The 14,592-nt window shown below is 44.6% G+C and overlaps 1 protein-coding gene across 4 annotated transcripts in view; it reads right to left on the bottom strand.

Annotated features, from left to right (window-relative positions):
- LOC130295776 (hornerin-like) overlaps positions 1 to 14,592 on the bottom strand; it is a 69,684-nt gene that overhangs the window by 4,115 nt on the left and 50,977 nt on the right. Inside the window, exon 2 of one of the 4 annotated variants that reach the window (XM_056546873.1) lies at positions 798 to 1,097. The exons of 2 other annotated variants lie outside the window; for them this stretch is intronic. The gene's annotated coding sequence lies outside the window, so the exon portion shown is untranslated. Of the gene's footprint in view, positions 1 to 797; positions 1,287 to 14,592 lie in introns of those variants that run through there. One more of the 4 variants, XM_056546875.1, reaches the window with a different exon arrangement.

Consider the following 14,592-nt stretch of genomic DNA (forward strand, 5'->3'; position numbering starts at 1 on the left):
TCTGTTTAACTTTTTGGCACCAGTAAAATAAAAAAAAGTGTTTTCCAGTGAAGTACCCCTTTAAATAAATTGTTCAATTGCTGTTAAAGGGGTACGCCGGTGGAAAACTTTTTTATTTTTTTTTTTTTTTATCAACTGGTGCCAGAAAGTTAAAGAGATTTGTAAATTACTTCTATTAAAAAAATCTTATTCCTTCCAGTACTTATTAGCTGCTGAATACTACAGAGGAAATTCTTTTCTTTTTGGAACACAGAGCTCTCTGCTGACATCACGAGCACAGTGCTCTCTGCTGACATCTCTGTCCATTTTAGGAACTGTGCAGAGCAGCATATGTTTTCTATGGGGATTTTCTCCTACTCTGGACAGTTCTTAAAATGGACAGAGATGTCAGCAGAGAGCACTGGGCTTGTGATGTCAGCAGAGAGCTCTGTGCTCCAAAAAGAAAATAATTTCCTCTGTAGTATTCAGCAGCTAATAAGTACTGGAAGGAATAAGATTTTTTAATCGAAATCATTTACAAATCTCTTTAACTTTCTGGCACCAGTTGATAAAAAAAAAAAAGTTTTCCACCGGAGTACCCCTTTAAAAAAAAAATTAAATAAAAAAAAAAAGTGTTTTCCAGTAGAGTACCCCTTTAAATAAATAGTTCCATGGCTGGTAAGACTAAACAGATGCTAGGGCATAAGATTGAACCTTTCCTTCCATATGTCGATCCAGAGGAAGACAAAGAACCCGAGACATCAGACCCAAGAAGCAGAAGAGCAGTCACCAGGCTGTCCCCTGAGGAAGTCACTTACCTTGAGAAGGCTGCAGTAGACTCTGAGGTCTGACGGTCCATGGAGCTCTATTTATACTGGGAGAATAGGTGGATCTAAAGACGATGGAATCCAGCCAAACTGAGGCGTGTTCTCCAAGACTTGACTGACACCACGATATTGCGGTATGATGTGTGTAAAAAACTCGTAAAAATTAATCGCTCGGCAAGGACAGAAATGGAGCAGCTGAAACAAGGCGGGGGTTAATAATAGTAATTTCGGCCGTGATTTAATTACTGTGATTATTTCAGGTCCTCTGCAGCCATAGACGAGATGTTATACCTGTCCCAGGTAAATACCGGAAATTAAATGGACATAAAAAAAATAATTGTAACAATCAACTTGTGTCCAAAAATAAGCTGTAAAGTATACAGTAGATTTCATAGGCGTTCAGCTCGGCATCCTGGGCACCATTTTTCAATGTTCCTTCAAAGCGTAAAGAGATCAATAGTTGTTACCACGATGACAAAGTTCTTGAAAGTTTTTCACATTTTTTTTTTAAACAAGGGATCAGGATGTCTTAAAATAAGCAATACTTACCTGCCTGATCCCCTGGTGATGCCCGTGTCTTCACTCCTCATCTCAACCCATAGGAGATGCCTGTTCAAACCATCAATTGTATCTTGTCTTAGCCATACCATTCCGATCAACAGGGGTCTGACTATAATTTTAGGTAATCCCATCAATCCATAAAAGGCAGGGATAGATGTCCCTGCAAAATAGTCCCCCCGGGCCCCCGCTAGGGTCGCCCCCTGGCTGGTACCTTACCGGCACAGCTGGTATTTTGGCCACCCTGCCAGTATTTTTATATTAAAATATCCAGCCAATCCTCCAACTCCCGGAAGGTTGCACCGTATACTATACCAGTGTTTCCCAACCAGAGCGCCTCCAGCTGTTGCAAAACTACAACTCCCAGCATGCCCGGACAGCCGTTGGCTGTCCGGGCATGCTAGGAGTTGTAGTTTTGCAAAAGCTGGAGGGACCCCTGGTTGGGAAACACTGACCTATTCTATATACTACTATATAGTCCAACATGCTGGGAGTTGTAGTTTTGCAAAAGCTGGAGGCACCCCTGGTTGGGAAACACTGACCTATTCTATATACTACTATATAGACCACACATGCTGGGAGTTGTAGTTTTGCAACAGCTGGAGGCACCCCTGGTTGGGAAACATTGACCTATACTATATACTACTATATAATCCAACATGCTGGGAGTTGTAGTTTTGCAAAAGCTGGAGGCACCCCTGGTTGGGAATCACTGACCTATACTATATACTACTATATAATTCAACATGCTGGGAGTTGTAGTTTTGTAACAGCTGGAGGCACCCTTGGTTGGGAAACACTGACCTGTACTATATACTACTATATAGTCCGACATGCTGGGAGTTGTAGTTCTCCAACAGCTGGAGGCACCCCTGGTTGGGAAACACTGACCTATACTATATACTACTATATAGTCCAACATGCTGGGAGTTGTAGTTTTGCCACAGCTGGAGGCACTTCTGGTTGGGAATCACTGACCTATACTATATACTACTATATAGTCCAACATGCTGGGAGTTGTAGTTTTGCAACAGCTGGAGGCACCCCTGGTTGGGAAACACTGACCTATACTATATACTACTATATAGTCCAACATGCTGGGAGTTGTAGTTTTCCTTTGGGGCAGCTGCTGAGTCACAGGTTGTATCAGGGCATGCTGGGAGTTGTAGTTAGTAACCAACTGTAACTCCCGAATTTAATATAAAACTAAAAAAAACAAAAAAAAAACGATCAAAAAGTCCCATCAAAACAAATATGCTCCTACTAAAAACTACAGATCAGGGCGCAAAAAATGACCCTCATCAGGGATGTGGAATTCCTATCGCCCGACGCCCAGGACATGCAGTTCCGAGCGCCGGGCAGGTGAATTTTTCCGCCACTTAGCCTGGCTTTGGGCAAGCAGGGCCGGACCTGACAAGCGTGGCGGCGCTCTGCAGTCTGTATGGGTTGGGCTCCGGACTCCTTCCCGCTCCATACTCTGCAGCCCCCGGCTGTTTTCAGTAGCCGGGGGCCGCCGCTAATAGCCAGCATGTGGCGATCGCTGCAGCTGGCTATTAACCCTTTAGATCGCCGCTGTCAAAGCTGACAGCGGCGTCTAAAGGGAGATGTGAACGCTCCCTGGTGGGCTAGTGGGGTCGATCGCCCCCCCCCCCCGCAGCACGATCGCGGGGGGAGATCCACTATAGAGGTAGCCGGAGGACTTACCTCTGCTTCCTCCTGTCCCGCTCTGTCATTGATAGATCGTGGCTGGACCAGACTCTATCAATGGATCACAGAGCACACAGATCAATGGAGTTCAATAGAATCTATTCATCTGTCTGAGGAATCTAATGATTCCTCCTATAAGTCTAATAAAGTGTAAAAAAATTAATAAATAAAGTTTTCATAAAAGTTAAAAAAAAAACACACCTTAACCCTTCCATGTTAAAAGTTCAAATCACCCCCTTTTCCTATATAAAAACATGTAAACATAATAAAAATAAACCTATTTGGTATCGCTTCGTGCGTAATTGTACGACCTATTAAAATATAACATTCTGTATCCCGTACGGTAAATCTAAAAAAAAAAAAAAAACACAGAATTGCTATTTTTATAATACGCCAGAAAAAAAGTTAAAAAGTGATTAAAAAGTCAGATCAATACCAAAACTGATTATGGCGCAAAAAATGAGCCCTCATACAGCCTGGTATGTGGGGAAAAAAAATAAAGCTACAGGGGTTAAAAAATGGCAATGAAAAAAAATGCAAAAAAGTCCAGAATTAGTAAAACATGACGTAAACGATACAAATCTGGTATCGCTGTAATCAGGCGCCTAAAGTATAAAACTAACGTTACCTCAACCACAAGGTAAATGGCGCAGAAAAGAAAAAACACCAAATCTGCTAAATTATCTTTTACTATTTCAATTTCACTTCACCTAATATATATTTTTTGGGTTCGGAGAATATGTTCTTGAAAAATTTAAAAGGTGTCATTATAGTAGGTAGTTATGGCTATTATAGGGCGAGGAGGAAAAAACGAGAGCGTAAAAGCGAAAATTGGCGCGGACAAGTGGATCGTCAGTAGATTTTGCTCCTTTTTAGTCCTGCGGACAAGTCGTTTTTTTAATAACATTTCCACACCCCTGATCACACAGGCCCCGTATAAGGAGAAATAAAAATGTTATAAGGGTCAGAATCGGACAACATTTCCCTGCAGATGTGTATCCTGTGATGTCACGCATATATAATTAATTATGCAAATTAGAAAGGCGGCAACACTAACCCCCGCAGTGAAGGGAATTGCAACAAAGCTCCATTCAACCGAATGAGACTGTTTTGTAATTCCCTGCGCAGGTGGCTGGGGGCGCAAATCAGCGAAAGATGCCCCCACAATATCAAACAGCCTGAGCCATTGTTAGGAATCCGGTCTAGTCTAAGCTTATACTGTCTAAGAAAAACAGGGTTTTCCTAAATCTGAGCCAAATAATACTGATCGTAGCCGTCACTCCCTGCCTATGAAGCGAGCGCAGCTCCTGGGCCTGCATACACTTACCACTCCAGGGTGGACAGACTGCCCAGGCATGCTGGGAGTTGTAGTTTTGTCAGTGGTTGCCAAACTGCCAAACTGTGGCCCTCCAGATGTTGCAAAACTACAACTCCCAGCATGCCCAGACAGCCAAAGTCTGTAAGAAGGTGTGTGATCAGGGCAGCCTATGGTAAATATCTTAAAATCTCATGTTTTTTGGGGAGGGCCCAAATAGAAAAACAGAGCTAATTTGTTTCAAAAACCTCTCCCCGTCTGTCTCCAGGTTGGAGGTGGTTCTGCAGCTCAGTTCCATTGAAGTGAATGAAGCCAAGTTGTAATACCAGCATCGACTAATCCCTCATGAGTCCCAGGCTGGACTAAACATACATTCTAAAACCCTTTGGAGGACTAACCCTCCTCAGGGACTAATACCCTTCTCTAGGGTCTCATTAAAACCCCTCTTTTATTGGTATGCTTTAAAACCCTATATTCTTCAATGGATTAACAATTTTTAAAACTTTCAGAGACTCTCTATAGTATACATTATGGAGATTATAGTACTGAACTACTGGGCTCTGCTCCTGACCTTAAAGGGGTACTCTGCCCCTGGCATCTTATCCGCGGTCCCGCTGCTGGGGACCCCGGGGATCGCTGCTGCAGCACCCCGCCATCATTACTGCGCAGAGCGAGTTCGCTCTATACGTAATGACGGGCCATACAGGGGCCGGAGCAGCGTGACGTCATGGCTCCGCCCCTCATGACCTCACGGCCCGTCCCCTTAATGCAAGTCTATGGCAGGGGGCGTGACGACCGTCACGCCCCCTTCCCATAGACTTGTATTGACGGGGGCGGGCCGTGACGTCACGAGGGGCGGAGCCATGACATAACGATGCTCCGGCCCCTGTATTGCCCGTCATTACGTGCAGATCGATCTCGCTCTGCGCAGTAATGATAGCGGGGTGCTGCAGCAGCGATCCTTTGGATAGGGGATAAGATGTCTAGGGGTGGAGTACCCCTTTAATACCAGTTACTGCTGGTTCATTAGGGGTTAAGGATGATAGGGATTGAAGGCCTCTCACTCCTTCTTAACTTCGGGGGTCTAACTTGCCCTCCGTATTGTCCCTATTCAGTAATCCTTCCCCATTGTCTTATATCATATTGCCCAGAGTTTTTACGGTCCCATGAGTTTCAACTTTTCATTGTAATGCTCCTTCCTATAGAGAGTCTCTGTCTAAAATCGTTTTCACCAGCCTCCCCAACGTTTCGCCAGATGACCTGGCTTTGTCAAGGGCTCTAGGCTGCATTATTATTATTTATTAACCCATTATTACATACGAAAAGAATAGAGCGATTCATGATGATCTAAGAAGAGCATTAAATAAAAAACAGCAACAAAAGAAAGATTGGTTATCAATATCCAGGCCCACAGGGAATTTTCCATGTGGAAATTGTTCCTGTTGCTTATTAAATTCAAAAGCTAAAGAAGTCACGCTAGGAGTAGAATTAAACAATTTTTGACATGTAAATCTAATTATGTTGTTTACTAGAGATGAGCGAACTTACAGTAAATTCGATTCGTCACGAACTTCTCGGCTCAGCAGTTGATGACTTTTCCTGCGTAAATTAGTTCAGCCTTCAGGTGCTCCGGTGGGCTGGAAAAGGTGGATACATTCCTAGGAAAGAGTCTCCTAGGACTGTATCCACTTTTTCCAGCCCACCGGAGCACCGGAAAGCTGAACTAATTTATGCAGGAAAAGTCATCAACTGCCGAGCCGAGAAGTTCGTGACGAATCGAATTTACTGTAAGTTCGCCCATCTCTATTGTTTACACCCTATACTGTACCTGCGGTCAGTTTTACATAGGGAAGACCATACGCCCATTGTATCTTCGCGTCCGTGAACATGTCAGGTCAATAACGACAGGTATTGGAGCAACTAGGTTAATAGGCCATGTAAGACTTGTTCACAATAGCGACGTTCAAGCTCTGCGGTTTGCTGCCTTGGAAAGGGTTAATCAGCCCAAAAGAGGAGGGGATGGGCACCGTCAGCTTCCAATCAAAGAAGCTCGTTGGATAGCCAAACTGAACGCCACAAGCGCTATTGGTTTGAATGATAGAACTGAAATAGTATTATAACAATCTAACATACTGTTACCTTTAACCCTCCAAGTATAATTATTAATAGGGATCCACCGATTATTAATAGGGATCCACCGATATCGTTTTTTTAGGGCCGATACCGATAATCGGTGGAAGTTAGGGCCGATAGCCGAAAACTTATACCGATATTCCGGAATAAGTTATCAGCTATTTATCCCCCTGCGACACCGCTGCAGATCATTGATTTAAAGTGGGCGCTTTAAATCAATGCACTGCAGTGGCTTTTGCGGGGCCAGAGACCACCGCCGCCACCACCACCCGCTTCTCTCCCCCTGCCTGTCCGGGGGTCCTGAGACCTATCACCGCCACCACTCCCCCCGCCGCACCGCGCCTAGGGGTGCCTCCAGCTGTTGCAAAACTACAACTCCCAGCATGCCCGGACAGCCGTTGGCTGTCCGGGCATGCTGGGAGTTGTAGTTTTGCAACAGCTGGAGGGCCTACTGTAGGTATAGTATATTATACAGACCCCTGACCATCCCAGAACCCTGACTCACCTTCCCAGTTGCTGCAGGGACCGTCCGGGGAGGGTGGTCCGGGCCATCCATCCTTCCTGTAGTGTCCGGCGGCATTCCGGGTGGAGGGTGAACCGGTCCAGGCTGTCATTCTTCTCTGGGGGTCCTCTTCTCCACTCCGGGCCTAGTAACACTGCATAGACGCCGCTGCGCAGCGACGCACCTGACGTCACGGCGTAGTGGCGTCTATGCAGCGTTACTAGGCCGGAGCCTGCCCGGAGTGGAGAAGAGGACCCCCGGAGAAGAAGGACAGCCCGGACCGGTTCACCCTCCACCCGGAATGCCGCCGGACACTACAGGAAGGATGGATGGCCCGGACCACCCCCATTACGGGTAAGTTTAATTTTTTTTATTGACTCGGAGGGTGGGGAAGGGGCACGACTGGTATAGCGGTATGGGCAAAAATCCTTACCGTGGGAGAAAAAAAAAATGGTATCCGGTTCATACCGGTATACCGCCCAGCACTACGGTGGGGGGTGCAACGCGGTGCGATGGGTCGGGGGGGGCGGTCGCGGTGCGGTGCAGCGGGTCGGGGGGGGGACTGTCGCGGAGCGGTGGGGGCGGTGCAGGGGGCGGGGCATTATCAGCTTATCAGATAATACCCAAAATCGTGTTTATCGGCCGATAATATCTGCCATACCGATAATCGGTCGATCAATAATTATTAACCCTCACATGAACTGCGAATTGTTTTTATCATGTTCTCCTGTTATCTATGTTGGCCGTCTTTTGGTTTGTATGTCACTATGGTAACGGGCATCAGGTGATATAAGCACTCCACACTCGGAAGTACGTCAGGGGCCGGAGGAAGCGCACTTTAGCGCGAATACGATCCGTTGCCCTACCCCCCCACGCCACAGCCCCTGTCCGCTCTCCCGTAGCGCTCCGGTACCTGATGTACGCTTGAATAAAGAAAAGACGTTTAACTGCATAATCCTGGGTGAGTGCTCCGTTCTTCTAATCTTACACTAGGAATTGATTATCCTACTTGTAGACGTGAGCACCACCAATATGCAGGACACTACACATCAGTAGTACATACGACCGCACGCTAAAACAGTGGGACACCAACTTAGAGGCTACAGCAGTGCCAAGGATTTGTCTTTCTTCTATCGTATACTACAGATGCCACGGAGGGAATAGTAAGCCCTCTGGCTACCTCAACAGCCATGATCTAAAGGGTTAATAGTCTGCTCCATACCTTCTTAAAGGGGTACTCTGCCCCGAGACATCTTATCTTCTATCCGAATAGGGGATAGGATGTGGCGACCCCTCAAGATCTCCGGCGAACTCTTCTCCATGCCGGAAGACGGGCGACCACTCGACTGTGAAAACGAAACAATAGTATTGGGCGCGAATATTCGCATTTGGAATTTTGATTGCAAATATCGCAAATTCGCGAATATATTCACTATATATTCGAAATTGTGAATATTCACTTTTTTTTCAGCATATGCGCATATGTGAACCAATAGTAAAGTTGTCGTCCCCTCACTGTTTTCTTCCTCGAATACGCGAATATAACGAATACGCAAAATTTGCGAATATAGGACGAATATTAGTCTATATATTCGCGAAATATCGGGAATTCGAATATGGGCAATGCCGCTCATCACTACTAAACAATTAGTACGTTTATTTATTTATTTATTTAATTCGTTTTTTTTTTTCTATTATTTATTTCAAAAGGAAACATACATTTTCCTGCTGTCAGGAAACCCCTTGAAGCACTTATAAAGGGGTTATCCAGGCAAATAAAAACTGAGCTGATTTCTTCCAAAAACAGTGCCACCCATGTCCTCAGGTTGTGTGGGGTATTGCAGCTCAGTTGCATTGAAGTTAATGGAGGCCAGTTGTAATACCCCACACAACCTGAGGACAGGGGGTGGTGCTGTTTTTGAAAGAAATCAGCTTCATTTTTCTATGACAGGATAACCCCATGAAGACTCAATCACTCAGGTCTCGGCACGCCAAGTGGTGAAAAGCTTCGTAGATGAATATGTCGCTGCTCTACGCACAACAAGATGACGCAACCGTTAATGAGAAGAAGAAAGGCATTCCGAGCGATTAACGTCCGAAATGGATGATTTATTTCTCATCATAGATGGAAATTATCAAAGAACTGAGCAAAAGTATTAGTTATAAGGGAACAGCTGCCAAGTCCTATGGAAGAATTTAATTAGCGGTGAGCAACCTGTGAGCAGGGCGTATGTGTATGACAGGACGGCCAAAATACACATCATTACCAGTGACATTGGATTGTAGAATTGTTTTAATTATGGCCAAATAATAATTAACCTGCAAACAGACACATATTAAAAACACACCTGATGGATCGTCAGGCGGGGTGGAGCTTTACGATGAAATGATTCGGGGCTGTACAGACAAGCACATGTGGCAGCTCATCATAACAGATTAGGGCATCAAAGGGGAGCGGGCAACAATGGTCTTATGGGGCTTAAAAGTTGTGGGAGGACATTTTTTGGCATCCTGTGCTACCGAATAATGCTTTATCCTTACACAATGGAGAAAAACGCAAAGTAGCATTGGCTACTTTTTCACCATTTCTAAATAAGCTGGCATTGGACAGCTTTGCGTAATGGAGGCGGGGAGCCGGCTAGCCGGCTCCCCGCCTTCATTTCGCAGAGCTGGTCAATGACAGCTTATTTAGAAACGGACCCAACTCCAGAATTACGGCACCTATAAATGTAAGTAACCAGCTTTTACGCTATTCACATATGGAAGCTCATCATGCAAGATAAGGCCTTAAAAGGGGAGCAGGCTACTAGGGTCTCATGGTGCTTAAGAGTTGTGGGAGGACATTTCTGGCATCCTGTGCTACCGAATAATGCTTTATCCTTACACAATGGAGAAAAACGCAAAGTAGCATTGGCTACTTTTTCACCATTTCTAAATAAGCTGGCATTAGACAGCTTTGCGAAATGGAGGCGGGGAGCCGGCTAGCCGGCTCCCCGCCTTCATATCGCAGAGCTGTTAAATGCTAGCTTATTTAGAAACGGCCCCAACTCCAGAATTACGGCACCTATAAATGTAAGTAACCATCTTTTACACCATTCACATATGGAAGCTCATCACATGACAGATAAGGCCTTAAAAGGGGAGCAGGCTACTAGGGTCTTATGGTGCTTAAGAGTTGTGGGAGGACATTTTTTGGCATCCTGTGCTACCAAATAATGCTTTATCCTTACACAATGGAGAAAAACGCAAAGTAGCATTGGCTACTTTTTCACCATTTCTAAATAAGCTGGCATTGGACAGCTTTGCGTAATGGAGGCGGGGAGCCGGCTAGCCGGCTCCCCGCCTTCATTTCGCAGAGCTGGTCAATGACAGCTTATTTAGAAACGGACCCAACTCCAGAATTACGGCACCTATAAATGTAAGTAACCAGCTTTTACGCTATTCACATATGGAAGCTCATCATGCAAGATAAGGCCTTAAAAGGGGAGCAGGCTACTAGGGTCTCATGGTGCTTAAGAGTTGTGGGAGGACATTTCTGGCATCCTGTGCTACCGAATAATGCTTTATCCTTACACAATGGAGAAAAACGCAAAGTAGCATTGGCTACTTTTTCACCATTTCTAAATAAGCTGGCATTAGACAGCTTTGCGAAATGGAGGCGGGGAGCCGGCTAGCCGGCTCCCCGCCTTCATATCGCAGAGCTGTTCAATGCTAGCTTATTTAGAAACGGCCCCAACTCCAGAATTACGGCACCTATAAATGTAAGTAACCATCTTTTACACCATTCACATATGGAAGCTCATCACATGACAGATAAGGCCTTAAAAGGGGAGCAGGCTACTAGGGTCTTATGGTGCTTAAGAGTTGTGGGAGGACATTTTTTGGCATCCTGTGCTACCAAATAATGCTTTATCCTTACACAATGGAGAAAAACGCAAAGTAGCATTGGCTACTTTTTCACCATTTCTAAATAAGCTGGCATTGGACAGCTTTGCGTAATGGAGGCGGGGAGCCGGCTAGCCGGCTCCCCGCCTTCATTTCGCAGAGCTGGTCAATGCCAGCTTATTTAGAAACGGCCCCAAATCCAGAATTACGGCACCTATAAATGTAAGTAACCATCTTTTACACTATTCACATATGGAAGCTCATCATGACAGATAAGGCCTTAAAAGGGGAGCAGGCTACTAGGGTCTTATGGTGCTTAAGAGTTGTGGGATGACATTTCTGGCATCCTGTGCTACCGAATAATGCTTTATCCTTACACAATGGAGAAAAACGCAAAGTAGCATTGGCTACTTTTTCACCATTTCTAAATAAGCTGGCATTGGACAGCTTTGCGTAATGGAGGCGGGGAGCCGGCTAGCCGGCTCCCCGCCTTCATTTCGCAGAGCTGGTCAATGCCAGCTTATTTAGAAACGACCCCAAATCCAGAATTACAGCACCTATAAATGTAAGTAACCATCTTTTACACCATTCACATATGGAAGCTCATCATGACAGATAAGGCCTTAAAAGGGGAGCAGGCTACTAGGGTCTTATGGTGCTTAAGAGTTGTGGGAGGACATTTTTTGGCATCCTGTGCTACCGAATAATGCTTTATCCTTACACAATGGAGAAAAAGCAAAGTAGCATTGGCTACTTTTTCACCATTTCTAAATAAGCTGGCATTGGACAGCTTTGCGTAATGGAGGCGGGGAGCCGGCTAGCCGGCTCCCCGCCTTCATTTCGCAGAGCTGGTCAATGCCAGCTTATTTAGAAACGGCCCCAAATCCAGAATTACGGCACCTATAAATGTAAGTAACCATCTTTTACACTATTCACATATGGAAGCTGATCATGACAGATAAGGCCTTAAAAGGGGAGCAGGCTACTAGGGTCTTATGGTGCTTAAGAGTTGTGGGAGGACATTTCTGGCATCCTGTGCTACCGAATAATGCTTTATCTTAATGCAAATGAAAAAAACGTAAAGTAGTATTAGCTACTTTTTCACCCGTATTTCAGGAGTTCAGTCTGTTTCTAAATAAGTCGGCATTGCGCAGCTCTGCGAAATGAAGGCGGGGAGCCAGATAGCTGGCTCCCTGCCTCCATTGTGCAAAGCTGCCCAATGCCAGTTTATTTAGAAACGCCCTGAACTCCAGAAATACAGCACCTATTAATGTAAGTGATCCCGCTTTTTACAGCTATTTACTCACACTATTCACATGTGGCAGCTCATCATGACTGATTAGGCCTTAAAGGGGTCTTATGGGGCTTAAGAGTTGTGGGAGGACATTTCTGGCATCCTGTGTTACCGAATAATGCTTTATCCTTACACAATGGAGAAAACCGCAAAGTAGCATTGGCTACTTTTTCACCCATATTTGTAGAGTTCGGGCCATTTCTAAATAAGCTGGCATTGAGCAGCTTTGCGCAATGGAGGCGGGGAGCCGGCTAGATGGCTCCCCGCCTTCATTTCGCAGAGCCGGGCAATGCCAGCTTATTTAGAAAAGGCCCGAACTCTAGAAATAAAGCACCTATTAATGTAAGTGATCCCGCTTTTTACAGCTCTTTACTCACACTATTCACATGTGGCAGCTCATCATGACTGATTAGGCCTTAAAGGGGTACTCCACTGGAAAACATTTTCTTTTAAATCAACTGGTGCCAAAAAAGTTTAACAGATTTGTAAATTATTTCTATTAAAAAATCCCAATCCGTCCCATGCCCCCTCCCATAGACTTGCATTGAGGGGGCGTGGTGTGACGTACGAGGGGGCGTGGTCATAATGTCACGACCCCTGCCGCCGGCACCCAGCGTTCTAAATGAATGCCAGGTGCTGCACTGAGATTGCGGGGGGTACCAGCTGCTGGCCCCCCGCGATCAGACATCTTATCCCCTGTCCTTTGGATAGGGGATAAGATGTCTAGGGGCGGAGTACCCCTTTAATATAAGGTTAAAGAAATAAAACAGGCATAACCTACATGTGTATAACAAGGCTGCAATTTGACTGTGATGGCCTTGTGTCCACGGGTAACTATATACAGGCGGGTACAATCACTGCAGAGCTATATATGCACCCAACCTGTCATTATATAATCCGGCCCTAGGAACGCACTACATCGACTTGTTGTGCATGACACATGGTATGGACTGTTTATAGAATGGATTGGTTTATGTTGGGCGTCTATCTGCAGAAATAGCAATTCAGCACTTACACTTATTATTAGAAATAGGCATCTCTCCAATAGCAAAGTAGGGTAGTGGAATAAAGTGATGTATGTGGCGGATATACTAGGAGCTGGGGATCATGAACGATTACTGAAGTGAAAAGAATGCACCAAGAATTTTAGGTTTGGTTATTAAACGGTTACTCCCATGGAAAACATTTTTTATTATTTTTATCAACCGGTGCCAAAAAGTTAATCCTTCCAGTACTTTTTAGGGGCTGTATACCACAGAGGAAATGTTTTACTTTTTGGATTTCTCTTCTGTCACGACCACAGTGCTCTTTGCTGACCTCTGCTGTCTATTTTAGGAACTTTCCAGAGCAGCATATGTTTGCTATGCCTCTGAAAAATAAAAGAAGCCATCTGATTGGTTGCTATGGGCAACTGGTAAACTTTTCTTTTTAAAATAATCTCCCCGATTGAGTTTAAAGGAGAAGTTGCATGGAAAAAAAAAAACTTGCGAGGTAAAGTTGTGAGGTAAAGATGTGAGGTAAAGATGTGAGGTAAAGTTGTGAGGTACCGTTGTGAGGTAGAGTTGTGAAGTAAAGTTGTGAGGTACAGTTGTGAGGTACAGTTGTGAGGTAAAGTTGTGAGGTACAGTTGTGAAGTAAAGTTGTGAGGTAAAGATGTAAGGTAAGGTTGTGAGGTAAAGATGTGAGGTAAGAATGTGAGTTAAACGTGTGAGGTGATGTTGTGAGGTAAAGATGTGAGGTAAAGTTGTGAGGTAAAGATGTGAAGTAAAGATGTGAGGTAAGATTGTGAGGTAAAGATGTGAGGTAAAGATGTGAGGTAAAGATGTGAGGTAAGGTTGTGAGGTAAAGATGTGAGGTAAAGATGTGAGGTAAAGATGTGAGGTAAAGATGTGAGGTAAAGATGTGAGGTAAGGTTGTGAGGTAAAGATGTGAGGTAAAGATGTGAGGTAAAGATGTGAGGTAAAGATGTGAGGTAAGGTTGTGAGGTAAAGATGTGAGGTAAAGATGTGAGGTAAAGATGTAAGGTAAAGATTTGAGGTAAGGTTGTGAGGTAAAGATGTGAGGTAAAGTTGTGAGGTAAAGATGTGAGGTAAAGTTATGAGGTAAAGGTGATGTATGTGAGAGATTTGGACACAATGCGCCACAATTGAGAGGTACTCTCAGGAAATAGATTGAACATAGTTATAAGCAGACATTAAAGAGGTACTCCACTGGAAAAAAAATATTTAAATCAACTGGTGCCAGAAAGTTAAACAGATTTGTAAATTACTTCTATTAAAAAATCTTAATCCTTCCAGTACTTATCAGCTGCTGTATGCTCCAGAGGAAGTTCTTTTCTTTTTGAATTTCCTTTTGGCCTGACCACAGTGCTCTCTGCTGACATCTCTGTCCA

Source organism: Hyla sarda, chromosome 11 (genome assembly GCF_029499605.1).
Source record: "Hyla sarda isolate aHylSar1 chromosome 11, aHylSar1.hap1, whole genome shotgun sequence".
In the NCBI taxonomy this organism is placed as follows: Eukaryota; Metazoa; Chordata; class Amphibia; order Anura; family Hylidae; genus Hyla; species Hyla sarda.